This window comes from Saccopteryx bilineata, unplaced genomic scaffold (assembly GCF_036850765.1).
Source record: "Saccopteryx bilineata isolate mSacBil1 unplaced genomic scaffold, mSacBil1_pri_phased_curated manual_scaffold_34, whole genome shotgun sequence".
Lineage (NCBI taxonomy): Eukaryota > Metazoa > Chordata > Mammalia > Chiroptera > Emballonuridae > Saccopteryx > Saccopteryx bilineata.
In genome coordinates, this window is record NW_027095460.1 from 239,964 (window position 1) to 254,003 (window position 14,040).

A 14,040-nucleotide genomic window follows, 5' to 3' on the forward strand; every position below is an offset into this window, starting at 1 on the left:
TTATATATAGGTCGATATATTGCTCACAAAAATTAGGGGATATATCAAAATAAATATAAAGCCATAAAATATCCCCTAATTTTTCTGAGCAGTGTAGATGATAAATAGATAGATAGATTGATAGGTAGATAGATAGATAAATAGATAGATAGATAGAGGTTACCAGGCAAACAAAAACGCTCTCCTCAAAAAGGTCATCCTTTGAGAGCTTGAAAGAAGCTTCCCAAGAGCCAAAGGAAACCTTAGAGTGTCCCATCTTATAAACTTCAGACCGTCTTGGTGACGGCAGCACCACGTGTAGACAGAGCTCCCAGGACAGAGATAAGTAGGGTCAGGGGTGGGTGCCTCTACAGCTCTGCTCCATGTGTCCAGCATATCAGGACAGAGAACTCATTCATTCAGGGACTCAAAAAAATAACGAAATCGACCCTGGCCGGTTTGCTCAGTGGTAGAACGTCGGCCTGGCGTGCAGAAGTCCCGGGTTCGATTCCCGGCCAGGGCACACAGGAAAAGCACCCATATGCTTCTCCACCCCTCCCCCTCTCCTTCCTCTCTGTCTCTCTCTTCCCCTCCTGCAGCCGAGGCTCCATTGGAGCAAAGATGGCCCGGGCGCTGGGGATGGCTCCTTGGCCTCTGCCCCAGGCACTAGAGTGGCTCTGGTCACAACAGAGCGATGCCCCAGAGGGGCAAAGCATCGTCCCCTGGTGGGCAGAGCGTCGCCCCTGGTGAGCGTGCTGGGTGGATCCCGGTTGGGCGCATGCGGGAGTCTGTCTGACTGTCTCTCCCCGTTTCCAGCTTCAGAAAAATATAAATAAATAAATAAATAAATAAATAAATAAATAAATAAAGGAATCTATTTGAATTACCAAGGGCCAATTAGACCCAATATATTTTGTCAAAGGACCACGTGTCACAAGGAGGAGACAGGGGCAGACTATGTACCTGAGGTAAGAAGCCTGTGGCCCAGGTTGGGACAGAGGAGATTTTAGCTGAGCTGCCAACAAGGACTGGAGACTCACTCTTGGACCCTGAGTGTCACACCCATCCCGGTAGAGCAGGTGCTCAGGACATTTCTTGGAGGCTCTCATAACCGGACCCCAGCTACACTCCTGTCTCCAGGGTTCCTCTGAGGGACAGTCTGCCTCCTGACGATTCTGATACTGAGAATGATGGGTTAGCACAGAGTGATTCCTGAGTTCTGGGAGGACAGGAGTCTGAGAACTGCAGAGCCTGGGAGGGGGGGTGCACTCAGAGAGAGGAGGGTGTGTGCATGTGAGTGTGTTTGTGAGTCTGTGCATGTGTGTGTGTGACACAGCCCTGAGTCTGTGGATCTGACATTATTTTCCGGAAAATAGTGCTCAATTGTGTCCCTGAATGAGAGAGAGAGACAGGAATGTATGTCCAGGAGTGTATGCACCGCATGGAGACATTTCCACAGAGATCAGGCATGAGGACTGTGGTCTCCTGTCCCTCTTACTTTCTATCTGTCCCCTGAGGGAGGTTCTTCATGCAAACCCATCCCTGGGGCTGGTTCTCTGTAACACCTTCCAGGCCCCTGAGCCTGTAGCTAAGAAAACCAGTGTAAAGGAAGACACTTCTTTTGGACCAGGATGAAATTTAGGCAAGGAGGAGGAATTTGGTGCAGATTAGCTCTGACAGCACTTCCACTTAATCAGCATTCCAGGTCCTGCGGAGTCAGGGAAATCTATCCATGTTCCTCCTGCAGGCCCAGGACCCTCAGCTGTGGGGTCTCAGGTCTCAGGAAGCACAGAGTGGGGTGAGCACATAGTCCCCTTCTTCCTGCCCACACACCACAGCCGTGACAGACAGCCAGACCTTCCTTTGTTTATGTCATCAAATCTGACTTTGTTCAGGGCCTCACTAATTCTAAAGGATGAATAACACTGGGGAACAAAATTTTTGTTGCATCCACAAAAACACTAGTTCTTACCTAATTCCAGTGTGCTGATCTCAAATCTGACATTAATTTTTCTCTGTAAGCTACAGTTTTTTTGCCATTCAAGATTTTAGGTTTTCATCTTATTGTAAAATTTTCAACATTTAGTTTAACATAATAAAGTAGAATGTCTTCTTGGGCATCAACTTTGTGAAAACATAATAATTTATATAATGCAGTAAATACACTAAAAGGTATGATTGCATCAGAATTTGTCTACAATTTCAAAATAGAACATATTAAAACACTTACTTTAATCATAAAATCTGCACAAAACTTATTTAAAGTCTATTCAGGCAAAAACTTGCATTTGTAGCTCTTGCGTTTGTGTACTTGTTGAAGACAATCTTGTTTGATGCTCCAGCAGTAGTCTGCTCATCACTAACAGCTCCAAGATTTTCAGAAAACTTATCAAGGTAACTGTTCAGGAAGTTAATCTTAATGCTCATGTTACATCCAATGTTGCGGAAAGCCAACAACATCGTTTGAACCAGAAGTTCATAATTTTCTGCTGTTTTTGTTGCCAAGGAAGTTCTTTGTAACTGCCACAAAAGACTGCCATGCTGCTTTCTCCTTCTTATTCATCTCCCTGGCAAATTCTTCGTCGTGTATGAGGGATCAAATATGAGGTCCATCGAATACACCTGCTTTTATCTTCTCGAAAGACAAGGCAGGAAAAGCAGAAATAATATGTTGAAAGCATTTACTTTCTCTATTCAGAGCCTGAACAAACTGCTTCATTAAGCCAGCTTTGACGTGAAGTGGGGGAAAAATGATCCTGTCTCAATTAACTACAGGTTCATTCACAATATTTTGCATCCCTACTTCCAGAGCTTCACGTTTCGGCCACTCCTTCTGTGTCCAGTGTTTCTCCCGAGCTCAGCTGTCTCACAAACACAGAAAGCAAGTATAGTTCATGAAACCTCTCTGTTGTCCTAGCAGGAAGTTTACCATTTTAAGATCCACACAAATGATTCAGTTATGCTTCTCAACTTCAGAAAGTCGAGGACAATTTTTATGTCATTATAATCTTTTCACAGATGAGTTAAATAACCAACTGGAACCACTACATAAACATTACCGTTGTGTAGAAGAACACATTTCAGACTTTGTTTAGAGCTGTCAAGAAATAGCTGCCATTCTGTTGGACTGTAAGTGGTAAAACACAGCTGGCTGAGAAGACTACTGATATCATGACAGTAAACAAAGTGTTTGTCTTCAGAAAAAAGTCCACAAAAATTTGTTCACACTTGCTGAAATGGGATACTTTAGCTGACCAGTGAAGTACATTCTTTCCTTGAAGCCTTAAGGCTAATAACTCAGCTGCTTTCTTTGATAGGCCCAAATCTCTTACTAAGTCATTCAATTCAGGTTGGCTAAACTACTGAGGGGTTAATGACTGCTTGGCATCAGAAGAAGACCCTTCAGATTCTACAACCATTTCCTCATGCATCTTATCAAAATTCACTTGATCACCATTTTCACTTTCTTCATCCTTAGAAGAAATAAAACCATTGAAAACTGGAACCAAGAGTGTCTCAGAGTGTGGGATAGGTTGTATTGCTGAAGGAACATTAGGATATGCGATCATATGTTGTTTTTTCTTGCCGATGCCCTTTGTATGGATCAGACAGAAATTACAGCCACTGCTGTAATCCTTATGTTCACGCCAAACCATGGGAATACCAAAAGGCATTCCTTTGTGTTTTCCTTTTGTCCAATCACAAAGCATTTCCTCACAATTATGACATACAATATGATAAGCCCAATTATTGTCTTGATCGCCAAGGGGAACTTGAGAATACGCAATTTATACACGTGTCACAACTGATGAAATATTGCGCCTTTGATGTTGAAGTGTGCAACAGCCACATATATAACTGAAGGTGTCAGGACTATTCTTACATTTACATCTACTCGAAGAAGCCATGATTCAATCTAAAAACAAAATAAGAGGGTGTTTTTATCAGATAATAATTTTTTACATTTAAAAACTACTACAATGATGTAAAAGTGATGTTTGTAAAACATTAATTGCCTTGTGGTTATGTTCTATCCAGGAATTGTTGCCCTTTAACTCCATCCAATTTCAAAACCAATGCATGCCATTAACTGTAATAAAAAGAAATTAACAGTGCATAAAAACTAGAGCATGCACTAAAAAACGGATTTCAGATTTGGAATCAGCAATGCAGAAATATATAGAAACTTCTAAAAGTTCATGCAACAGAAAATTAAAAAAATATTATTCCCCAGTGTAATAAATACATTAACAGTTTTTTGTTTGTTTGTTTTTGTATTTTTCTGAAGCTGGAAATGGGGATAGACAGTCAGACAGACTCTCACATGCGCCCGACCGGGATCCACCTGGCATGCCCACCAGGGGGCGATGCTCTGCCCACCAGGGGGTGATGCTCTGCCCCTCCGGGGCATCGCTCTGTCATGACCAGAGCCACTCCAGTGCCTGGGGCAGAGAGGCCAAGGAGCCATCCCCAGTGCCCGGGCCATCTTCACTCCAATGGAGCCTTGGCTGCGGGAGGGGAAGAGAGAGACAGACAGGAAGGAGAGGGGGAGGGGTGGAGAAGCAGATGGGCACTTCTCCTGTGTGCCCTGGCCAGGAATCGAACCCGGGACTTCTGCACGCCAGGCCGATGCTCTACCACTGAGCCAACCGGCCAGGGCCTACATGAAGAGTTTTGATGTATAAATACTCTAAGGTTGGATAGACACATCATTTTAAGATTAAAAGCAGACCCTGCCGTTTCGTTTAGTGGATATAGTATTGGCCCTGCATATGGATATCCCAGGTTTGATCCCCGGTCAGGGCACACAGGAGACGTGACTATCTGCTTCTCTTCCCCTTTGTTTCCTTTTTTCTCTTCCCCTCTCACTCAATTGGTCTGAGCATTGGCCTCAGGCCCTGAGGATAAATCTTTTCATTTGAGCATCAGTAGCAGCGGGGGTTTTGAGTAGATTCTAGTCAGGGTGCACGTGGGAATCTGTCTATCTCCCCTCCTCTTCCTTAAAGAAAGAACAAAAAAAGAAAGAAAGAAAGAAAGAAAGAAAGAAAGAAAGAAAGAAAGAAAGAAAGAAAGAGAGAGAGAGAAAGAAAGAGAGAGAGAGAGGGAAAGAAAGAAAGAAAGGGAGAGAAGGAGGGAGGGAAGGAGGGAGGGAGGGAGAGAGAGAGAGAAAGAGAAAGAAAAAGAAAGAGTGAGAGAGAAAGAAAGAAAAAGTGAGAGAGAGAAAAAGAGAAAGAAAGAAAGGAAGAAAGAAAGAAAGAAAGAAAGAAAGGAAGGAAGGAAGGAAGGAAGGAAGGAAGGAAGGAAGGAAGGAAGGAAGGAAGGAAGGAAGGAAGGAAGGAAGGGAAAGATATTAAGAAAGAAAGAGAGAAAGAAAGAAAGGAAGGAAGAAAGAAAGAAAGAGAGAAAGAAAGAAAGAAAGAAAGAAAGAAAGAAAGAAAGAAAGAAAGAAAGAAAGAAAGAAAGGGAGAAAAGGAGAAAAAGAGAAAGAATATTATATGGTCACAGTAAAGAGACTGGCTGTGGGTGGTGGAGAGTGAACAACTCAATGGGGAGCTGACAGTAGGAAAAAAATGAGGAATGAATTTACGCTGGTCTGCTATCTGTCCATCCTCCCTGTAGCCAGAGCCAGGGGAATGAAGACTCCAGCAAGACCTTGCCAGTTTCTCTGAAACTAACGTGTGGATTGTGTGAAGACCTGAAGAGTAAAAGGGAGAGACCAGAAGGGGGAGGGTCCCCCAACAGAGGAGAGACAGTAGAACAGAGTGAGGGCTGTCAGTGATGGTCTGTGGATCTGGGTCCAGTTAGACTTGAAGGCTGATTCAGAGGAAGAAAACAGTGTCTGTGACCAGCGTGAGTATTAACACAGCACTGTGGACATGTCATTAGCAACACAATATTGACGCTTTGCGGCATAAGTTTTGTGGGTGAACATGACTGACTTGGTCATCATGTATTGTAGACACAAACACAGTATTAATTTGTTTACTTACTACTACCCTGTGGGCAGTTGGGCTCTATTACCTCACCTGCAATGCCCTGCACTACATAACGGAGTTACTCATTCATGTCCATGAACCGGTGTAACTGCAGAGTCGCCCCTCAGTGAGGCGTCTCCACAGAAGATTCTCAATAAAAGAGGCTCAGGGACAAAGTCGGTATACCCAGGGGTTTTTGTCTCACTTCCTCATCATCTGAGACACTGTGAGTAATGGTAGCTGCTCCCACTGCCATGGTATGTAGCACAGTAATAGTCTGCCTCATCCTCAGGCTGGAGCCCAGAGATGAGCAGCAGCCCTGCATTGGCCGAGGCATCTTTGGATCCAGAGAAGCGGCTGGGGACCCCGGAGCCCTGGTGCTTATCTGAGTCTGACTTGAACCTCAGGAGATACCGGGGAGGGCTGCCTGGAATCTGCTGGAACCAGCGTATGTTGTACTCACTAACACTGAAGCCACTGCTCAAGGTGCAGGTGAGTCTGGCTGATGCTCCAGAAGATGCAGAGAGGGAGGGCGGCTGAGTCAGCACAGGCTGGGACAGGGAACCTGCAAATACAAATGGCACATGGGGCAAGGACCAAGGTAATTGTGAGGGGCTGAGTCAAAGTGGTAGACAAGGGTTAAATGATTGTCCTGTGTCTGTGAGGGCTGTTCCTACCTGTGCAGTGAGAGAGGAGCACAAGGAGGAGAGGGGTCCAGGCCATGGTGCTCACAGCCCTGAGCCCACAGTGGGGCTGGGCTGCCCCAGGCCTCCTTTTCTCCTCCCCCCTCTGCCAGAGGAGGGGCTGTCCATGCAAATGTGTGTCCCTCAGTGACTGTCCAGCCCCTCCCTGAGCCCTGGTGCTGAGCTCAGCTCACACTCCACACTGAGGAGGAGGAAGTTTGGCTTCACCCCTTGGCAGAGCTCCGGGAAGAAACATGTACTGCTACCACACCAAGGTGGAGACAGGGGACTCTACAGGGTCAGAGTGAGAATAGCTGCTGAGTCCCCATCAGGGAGCACAGGACCCAGCCCTCAGACCCAGACACTATTGAGTGAAAGGTTCTCACCAGCTATGGTGGGAATTCAGGACTGTCCCACAGCGCCTCCTGCCAGTCACAGAGCACACACCTCCTCTTGGCCCAGAGGCCTAAATGTCTGGTGCTTAGTGCAACTCACCAGGTCACCGTGTCTATTCACACATCCATGGTCTGATTCCTAACACTACACTGCCGTACGGTTCAGCTATTCCATCTCTGGGTATTATCTGCACCAAAGGAAAAAAGTAACTCAAAAATATAATACATGCACTCCCATGATCAAGGCAGCATTACTTACAACAGACAAGATGTGGAACCAACCTAAATATTCATCAACAAGTGAATATATATTATGTATATAAACATATATGAAAATTATTCATTTCAAAAAAATGGATAGACCTTTTGTACAACAAGCTAGGTAAGGTTTTGAGAGGCAGGAGGAAGACTCAGACCGCCTCCCTTCCCCTCACCTGTGAGGAAGAAGGTAAACAGCCAGGAATGCAGGAGTGGGAAGGGAGATTTGAGTAGCCCTTTCCTCTCCCCTTTCTTTCTCCTTAATAAGCAACTTACAAACTCTTATCCTCTGACATCATGTAGAGCCCCTCACATCTTGAATTGTGTGATTGATGTATTTACCTCTAGACAAAGGGATCACGAGCCCCATGTATGTGAAACTGTGTTCTGTGAAGGGCATATAAGATGTAATGAATCCAATTTCGGGGAGCATGTGTCTTGGGAGCCACAGGCCCCACGTGCTCCGCTGGCTTTAATAAATTCTTTTTTCCTCTTATAGTTATCTGAGTGTCAATCCTCCGTTGGGTTGCTTTCCTGCAACAAAATTAAATAGTTAAATTCTGCTTTCTGTGGACCAGTCCTTCCAAAGTTCTTCATCAATTTAAGACTCAGACAGGGATCAAATCAATTCAGACCCTTCCCTTCACCTCTCCTCATGTATGATCAACAATTTGGCTGCCCTGAGAGCTCATGTGTCTGGTTACATGACACCAATGTCTCAGGACCTTAATCATATCCATACTCTGTCAAGGTTAATGTCCTGGTTCCCATTCTGGGTCTCCCACTGTGCCAATCACCACTAGTGTTTAGGCAGCAGTGGTACTCAGCCTCATCCTCGGGCTGAGCTCCCGAGAGGGTCAGGGCAGCTTTGCGCTGAATGATGGAGCCTGAGAACTGGTGGGGTACCAGATTGTTCTTGCTTGTATCATAACTCAATTTCCTGGAAGTTTGGCCAGACTTCTGCTGAAACTAGCATAAATAGTGAACATTGGTGGCTGTTCCTGTGCTGGAGACACAGGTGAGAGTGACTGTTCCTCCTGGGGACATTGTCATAGAGGGCCCTTGAGTCACCACAGCCTGAGAACTGCATCCTGAAATAGAAACAGACACGGTCAGGAATGAAGAATGAAGATAGAGATCTCTCCAAAGGCTGGTCTCTGAAATGTCCATGATCCTGGGCAGAGTGAGGAGTAGATGGAGGAGAGGAGTCCAGGGCATGGTGGAGACTTTCCAAGATCTTTTGCCTCATCTGGCTGATGTTGTCTGGTGTGTCCCTTTATCTCCTCAGCCCCCTGGGTAAAGGGTGGGTTTGGTGGGGCGTTATGCAAGTATAAGATCACAACACCATCCATTTCTGGGTCCTGGGCCCAGTTTGTAGTTTTACTCTGAGGAAGAGACTGGGGTGGTTGTAAGCTTTGCCTTTGTTCCTTGAGAGGAAGCACTTGCTGTCCCCTCAAAATCAGGCCATGTGCATGGGTACAGGGTCCATTCAATTAGAAACATTTGAGTTCATTTCAGCCCTTGCAACTTAGAGAAGATCCACAGCTCCCCCTGGTGATGTCCTAAACAGACTGTTCAGGGTGGTGGGAACTGCAGTAAGAATGGTAGCCATTTTCTTTTCAACAGTCAATGAATAAATCTATAAACATATTACAAACAAAGTTAATAAACATTGCCTATTATTGATGCATCTAGAAAAGTGTCCATCTTTTGCATTTTTTAGTTCTACATTTCTATTTGTCTTTTTTTTTATCACTTCTATTTTCTATATATTTGAGATTCCTTTTTCTTCTAAGAGTGTCAATAGCTGCTTGTTATGTTATAAAGTCCTGTTTCACAGGGATTATGTAGAGACACCAAGTCCAAATGAATTTTTAAGGAGTTTTATTAAAAGAAAGAAATTTAATATGCCAGCTGCATATGGCTAACACGGGGCATAGCTGACCCAAATCATGCGCTTCCCACACAGCCCTCAGGCATGTCATATACCTTTGATCACACACAGGTTGGTGGGAAAAGGGGAGAGGGAGTGATTACACAATTCATTAACAAGCTTATAACTCTCATTTATATAATTTATAAAAAATATTCCTATATATCAAAACTTACAAGGTAACACTATAGCAAAAATGTTGTTTTACATACTAAAGATATTCCCAAATTTTCTAGTGTTCATTTGCCATCCCTTTGTCTAGAGGTACATACATCAATCACATGTTTTTCAGGAGAGGAGGGAAAATCTACATGGCACCAGGGGATTAAGTGCCTGCAATGGCCCATTAAAGAAGAAAGATAGAGAAAAGAAAAGCTTTGCTTAATCTTTTCCTTTCATCCCCCTCACCTGGCTAGGTGTTTACCCTGTTTCTCACGGAGGTGGGGGAAGGGGGAATTTAAGTCTCCCTAGCACAAAATCTCTTTACAATACAATACTGGTTCTATCCTGAGTTGGTGCAAATTACACACAAGTATAAAAATCATATTTGTAAAATCTCTCTGTATGCCTAGCCTAAACTATAAAATGTCCTTTAAGCTTCCTAGTAAAAAGGGGTTTCCTACACAGTATGTCTCTGCAAGCTAGGAAACTTTCACATTTCTTTCTCTTTATTCTCCACAGGAAGGAGAGGACAAGAAACCTAACTATTTTCCCTAAATTCTTAATATTAAGTTTCTATTCTTTGGTACCTTACCACATCTAAATGGATTTCACGATTGTGTCCTAAAAACATCTGTCTTGCAATTTCATCATCTGGGGCATGTCTGTGTTGGTTTCAGAAGATTTTCTTATTCAAATTTTTATTTTTTGATGCTAGTTATGAAATGTCCTATTAGTTATTGGGTCCTGGACATTTGTGAATTACATTAGAAGCCTCTGTGCTTCATTTACTCTTTCTTTAATCAGGCCTTCCTCCTGCTGAGCTGTGGTAGGTTGGTAGGTCAGGGTGAGGGGGTGCTCAGCTCCCACTGGTCCTGCACATGTGGAGCTGTTAGACTCACTGTGCTGTGCTGCTGACAGGGGGAAGTGATTGTCACCAGCAGGTTCCCATCAAGGGAGAATGTAAAGCAAACCTGCTGGGCTGCTGACTTCAGAGAGGGAAGCACAGGGCTGAGGGGAGGTGTGTGCTCAGTGGGGGTGGGCACTCAGCTCCCCACTGGGACCCTTTGGTCTCACTGACAGCAGGGAGGAGTGGGGTCAGGTGCAGGGCCAACTCCCCAGGCTCACTCTGCTTATTCAGAGCTCTTAATCCAAGGTAAGGGTCAGGGCTCAGCTCCTCACTGGCTCCCACTGTTACAAGTAGGGGGCACAAGAGAACAGACCAGCTCTGCCCTGTATCTTTCTTTTATTCTCATGGCTGAGGGGTGAGGTTGAAGTTCAGCTGCCCACTGGAATGCCAGAGTCGTGGATGGGAAAACAAGAGTGCTAACCAGCCTCAGCTGGCCCCAGCTGGCTAAGCTTATTGAGTCTCTGATGTGATGGAGGTTTAACTTCCCATGAACCACTGACACTGTCCCAGGTGGGCAGTGGGGCACTGCCCGCCTTTGCTGGGAGGCGATGCAGGCTGACCCCTTGCTCACCGCGGCTGAAACCTGTGGATCTGGGTGCAGGTCAGGGGTTCTGTTAGTGTGTGAGAGGGGTGGGCCAGTGTTGTCAGAAAGATTTTCTCTGGTTAGGCTCTCAACTCCTGCATTTTCTTTCCTTTTAAAAATTTATTTGTTGATTTTAGAGAAAGGAAGTGAGGGAGAGAGAAAGACAAAAACTTCAGTCTGTTTTGTATGTGCCCTTGCCAGGGATCAAATCGGCGATCAGTCTGTGCTGGGACGATGCTCTAACCAACTGAGCTGATTCCCATATTCTTTGATAGGTTGTTTTTGTTTGTTTGTTTTGAACCTCTTTTTTCTCTTATCTACCTCTCTATCTATTTATCATCTATCTATCTATCTTCTATGTATATGTCATCTGTTTTGTCTGTGCCGTGAGTGTTTCCATCTATTTTGTCTGTACCTACATTTTAAGGTTTCTGCATATTTCTGCTCGGTCAATGGGAGAGGGTAATAACGCAAAGACATGACTGTTGCATTTTCCCTCCAGTTTGAGTATGTACAGTGTCTTCCACCTTCATTTCACCTTTTAGAGTTTAATTATGCTTTTTATTGCATTATGTCCAGTGGTATGTAAAATTTTCCGGGGCCAAGAGACCAGGGAAAGAAGCTGACACTTCCATCACTACATTAGGGTTCATTAAAGGGACTTCCATACAAAGTGCGCCTTGAGCACCTTCATCCCCAAACGATCTGCTGTATTCCTAAGCAGTGAGCTTCCCTGCTGATAAAAGAACATGTGTTTAACCTATGGGAGGGGGGACCTCCATTTGCCCCCAGGCTCTGGCACCAGAGCCGGTAAAGAGACAGATAATTTCTAGGGCAGAGCACAGAGTTTTTGTGTTGTGTATTTGGGTGGGAGAAAGTCGGGGCAGAGGGCAGCAGAAATCAAGATGGTGGATTACCTTCAAGATGGAGTCAGCTTTGTAAACAAATAGGTGTGATTCTGGGAAGAATGGAACATTTCATATAGACCCAAATCGGAAATCCTCATGGAATCCAATATTAATGGTTTCTGCCAGTAATTGGGTTGATGAGAAATTGTGCTATCTGATTCTGCAAAGATTATTTATATACAAATAAATGGCAGCTAAGTATGATTAATATTTCCACATATATGATATTATTTTTTAGAGTAGATGGAAATGAAATACAACCCATGACCATGGTTTCAATGTAAAAAGTTTTTCTAGATGCTCTGTTGCCTTATACTGTGCGTGAGGCTTTGACTTTGATTCTCAGAAGAGGGAACAGAGTGTATTTATATTCTAGTGTGTGTGTTGAAAAACATTTAATTTTGTCATAATTTTAGATTTACATGAAATTTTTAAAGTTAATACAGAAACCTCTTACGTGACTTCTACAACATCCATCTAACATTAAAATGTTGAAAAACTATGGTCATATTTAAAAACTAAGACCCTAACCTTAGTAAAATAATAGTGACTAAACTAAAGTGTTATTCAAATTTCATAACATTTACCAATATATCCTTCTTCTGTTCCTAGAACCAATCCAGGAATCCATTAATGCAATAAACATTACAGAAAACAAAGCTATAGTAAGGTGTATATAATCCTAACATAATACTTATTTTTTTTTAAATTTATTTTGTGCTGCCTCAAAATAAAACGTTTCCAATAATTGTTTTTTCAGTAAATAAGAGAAAAGAAAATAAAACAAAAATTTCACACATTTTCTGCCCCTCACAGCCCAGTGTGGCCGCCTTAGAGGTAACTCAGGCAGTGACACCACCTCCAGCCCAGCACCCCCGTCCCGGCACCAGGGGAGTCAGCTCAGGGGTGGTAGGACTGTTTCTGGAAGACAGATCTAAATAGATAACTTCCTACAGCATGAATATTCATACCAGCCATGACATACATCCTCAGAGAATGTATGTTTGTGGACATTCCTCTCAATTTGTGGTTGAAATCAAGTCAGAGTTTTCAGTGACATCCTGAGATTCTAAGTCCATTTCTGTGTGGTCCTGGGTATTTGAATGATATTTGGGAGAGAGTGTATGTAAGGTATTTTTTTCCAGCTGAGAAGGAAGGAAGGGGCATAGCCAACAAGTGTGGAAATAGTAAAGGCTTTATTTAGTACATAGCGTTTCTCGGACAAGATTCACTGGCCCGGAAAATGGAGGTCAGGAAAATTGCACATGGAGAGATGGCATGGGCAAATTTAAAGGGGTCCTCTAGGGAAGTCGGGCTAATATGACTTAGCAAAATCTCACTGACTGACAGTCAGTTGCTTTTTTCCCAAGGACTCGTGGGAAGTATCTTTTGGCGTGCTTGGTTGTGGGCGGTCCTAGCCAAAGTTCCCGGGTTCCTCGCGTGACCTTCCCCCATTATCCACCGATCTTACAGTGTGTCCTGAATGTTACCTTGATTGAATTTTATAAAGAAATTCTCAGGAATGCTTTGATAATAATAAAAGTAGAGGTACTTCTCAAACTTTAACGTTCAAAAACATCTCATAGAGATCCTGTTAAACACAGGTTCTTGCACACACACACAAGGGTCTAACTCAGTAGGTCTAATTAAAGAATTGCATTTCTGTCAGATTCCGGTGACACTGCCATTTCAATACTAATGAAATATCTGTGTGTCTGCAGGGTCAGATCAATGAGCAAGAGCATGTCTGTAACTGCTCTTTGAATAAGGAGAGTCTTACAGGGAGCAGATGGGTCTCTGAGAATCATGTTGGTTAAAATGTTAGTAGCTCAGCACCCACCCTATTGTCACTGCAGGGAGAGGGGGAGAGAGAAACCCATTCGAAAGGGACACACCCTGGGAGAGACTGTAGGAGGCACTTGGTGCTGAGCCACAGGAGAGGAGAACAGGACCAGGAACCATTTACTATAGATTGTTGACCATTTTAAACCCATTTCTTTACTTTTGCAACCGAGGCTGAGCTGTTCTGTGCACATGAGGAGGTTTTGGTAGCACTTCCCCGTGGGTTTACATCACTGTGTAAACACCACTACCCATGTACAGATTACAGTAATAGTCAGCCTCGTCCTCAGGCTGGGCCCTCGTGATGGTGAGGGCAGCTCTGTTCCCGGAGATGGATCCAGAGAACCGACCAGGGACCCCAGAGGGCCTGTTGTTTGTGCTGTAGATGAGCATGCGGGGAGGCTTCTCTGGGGTC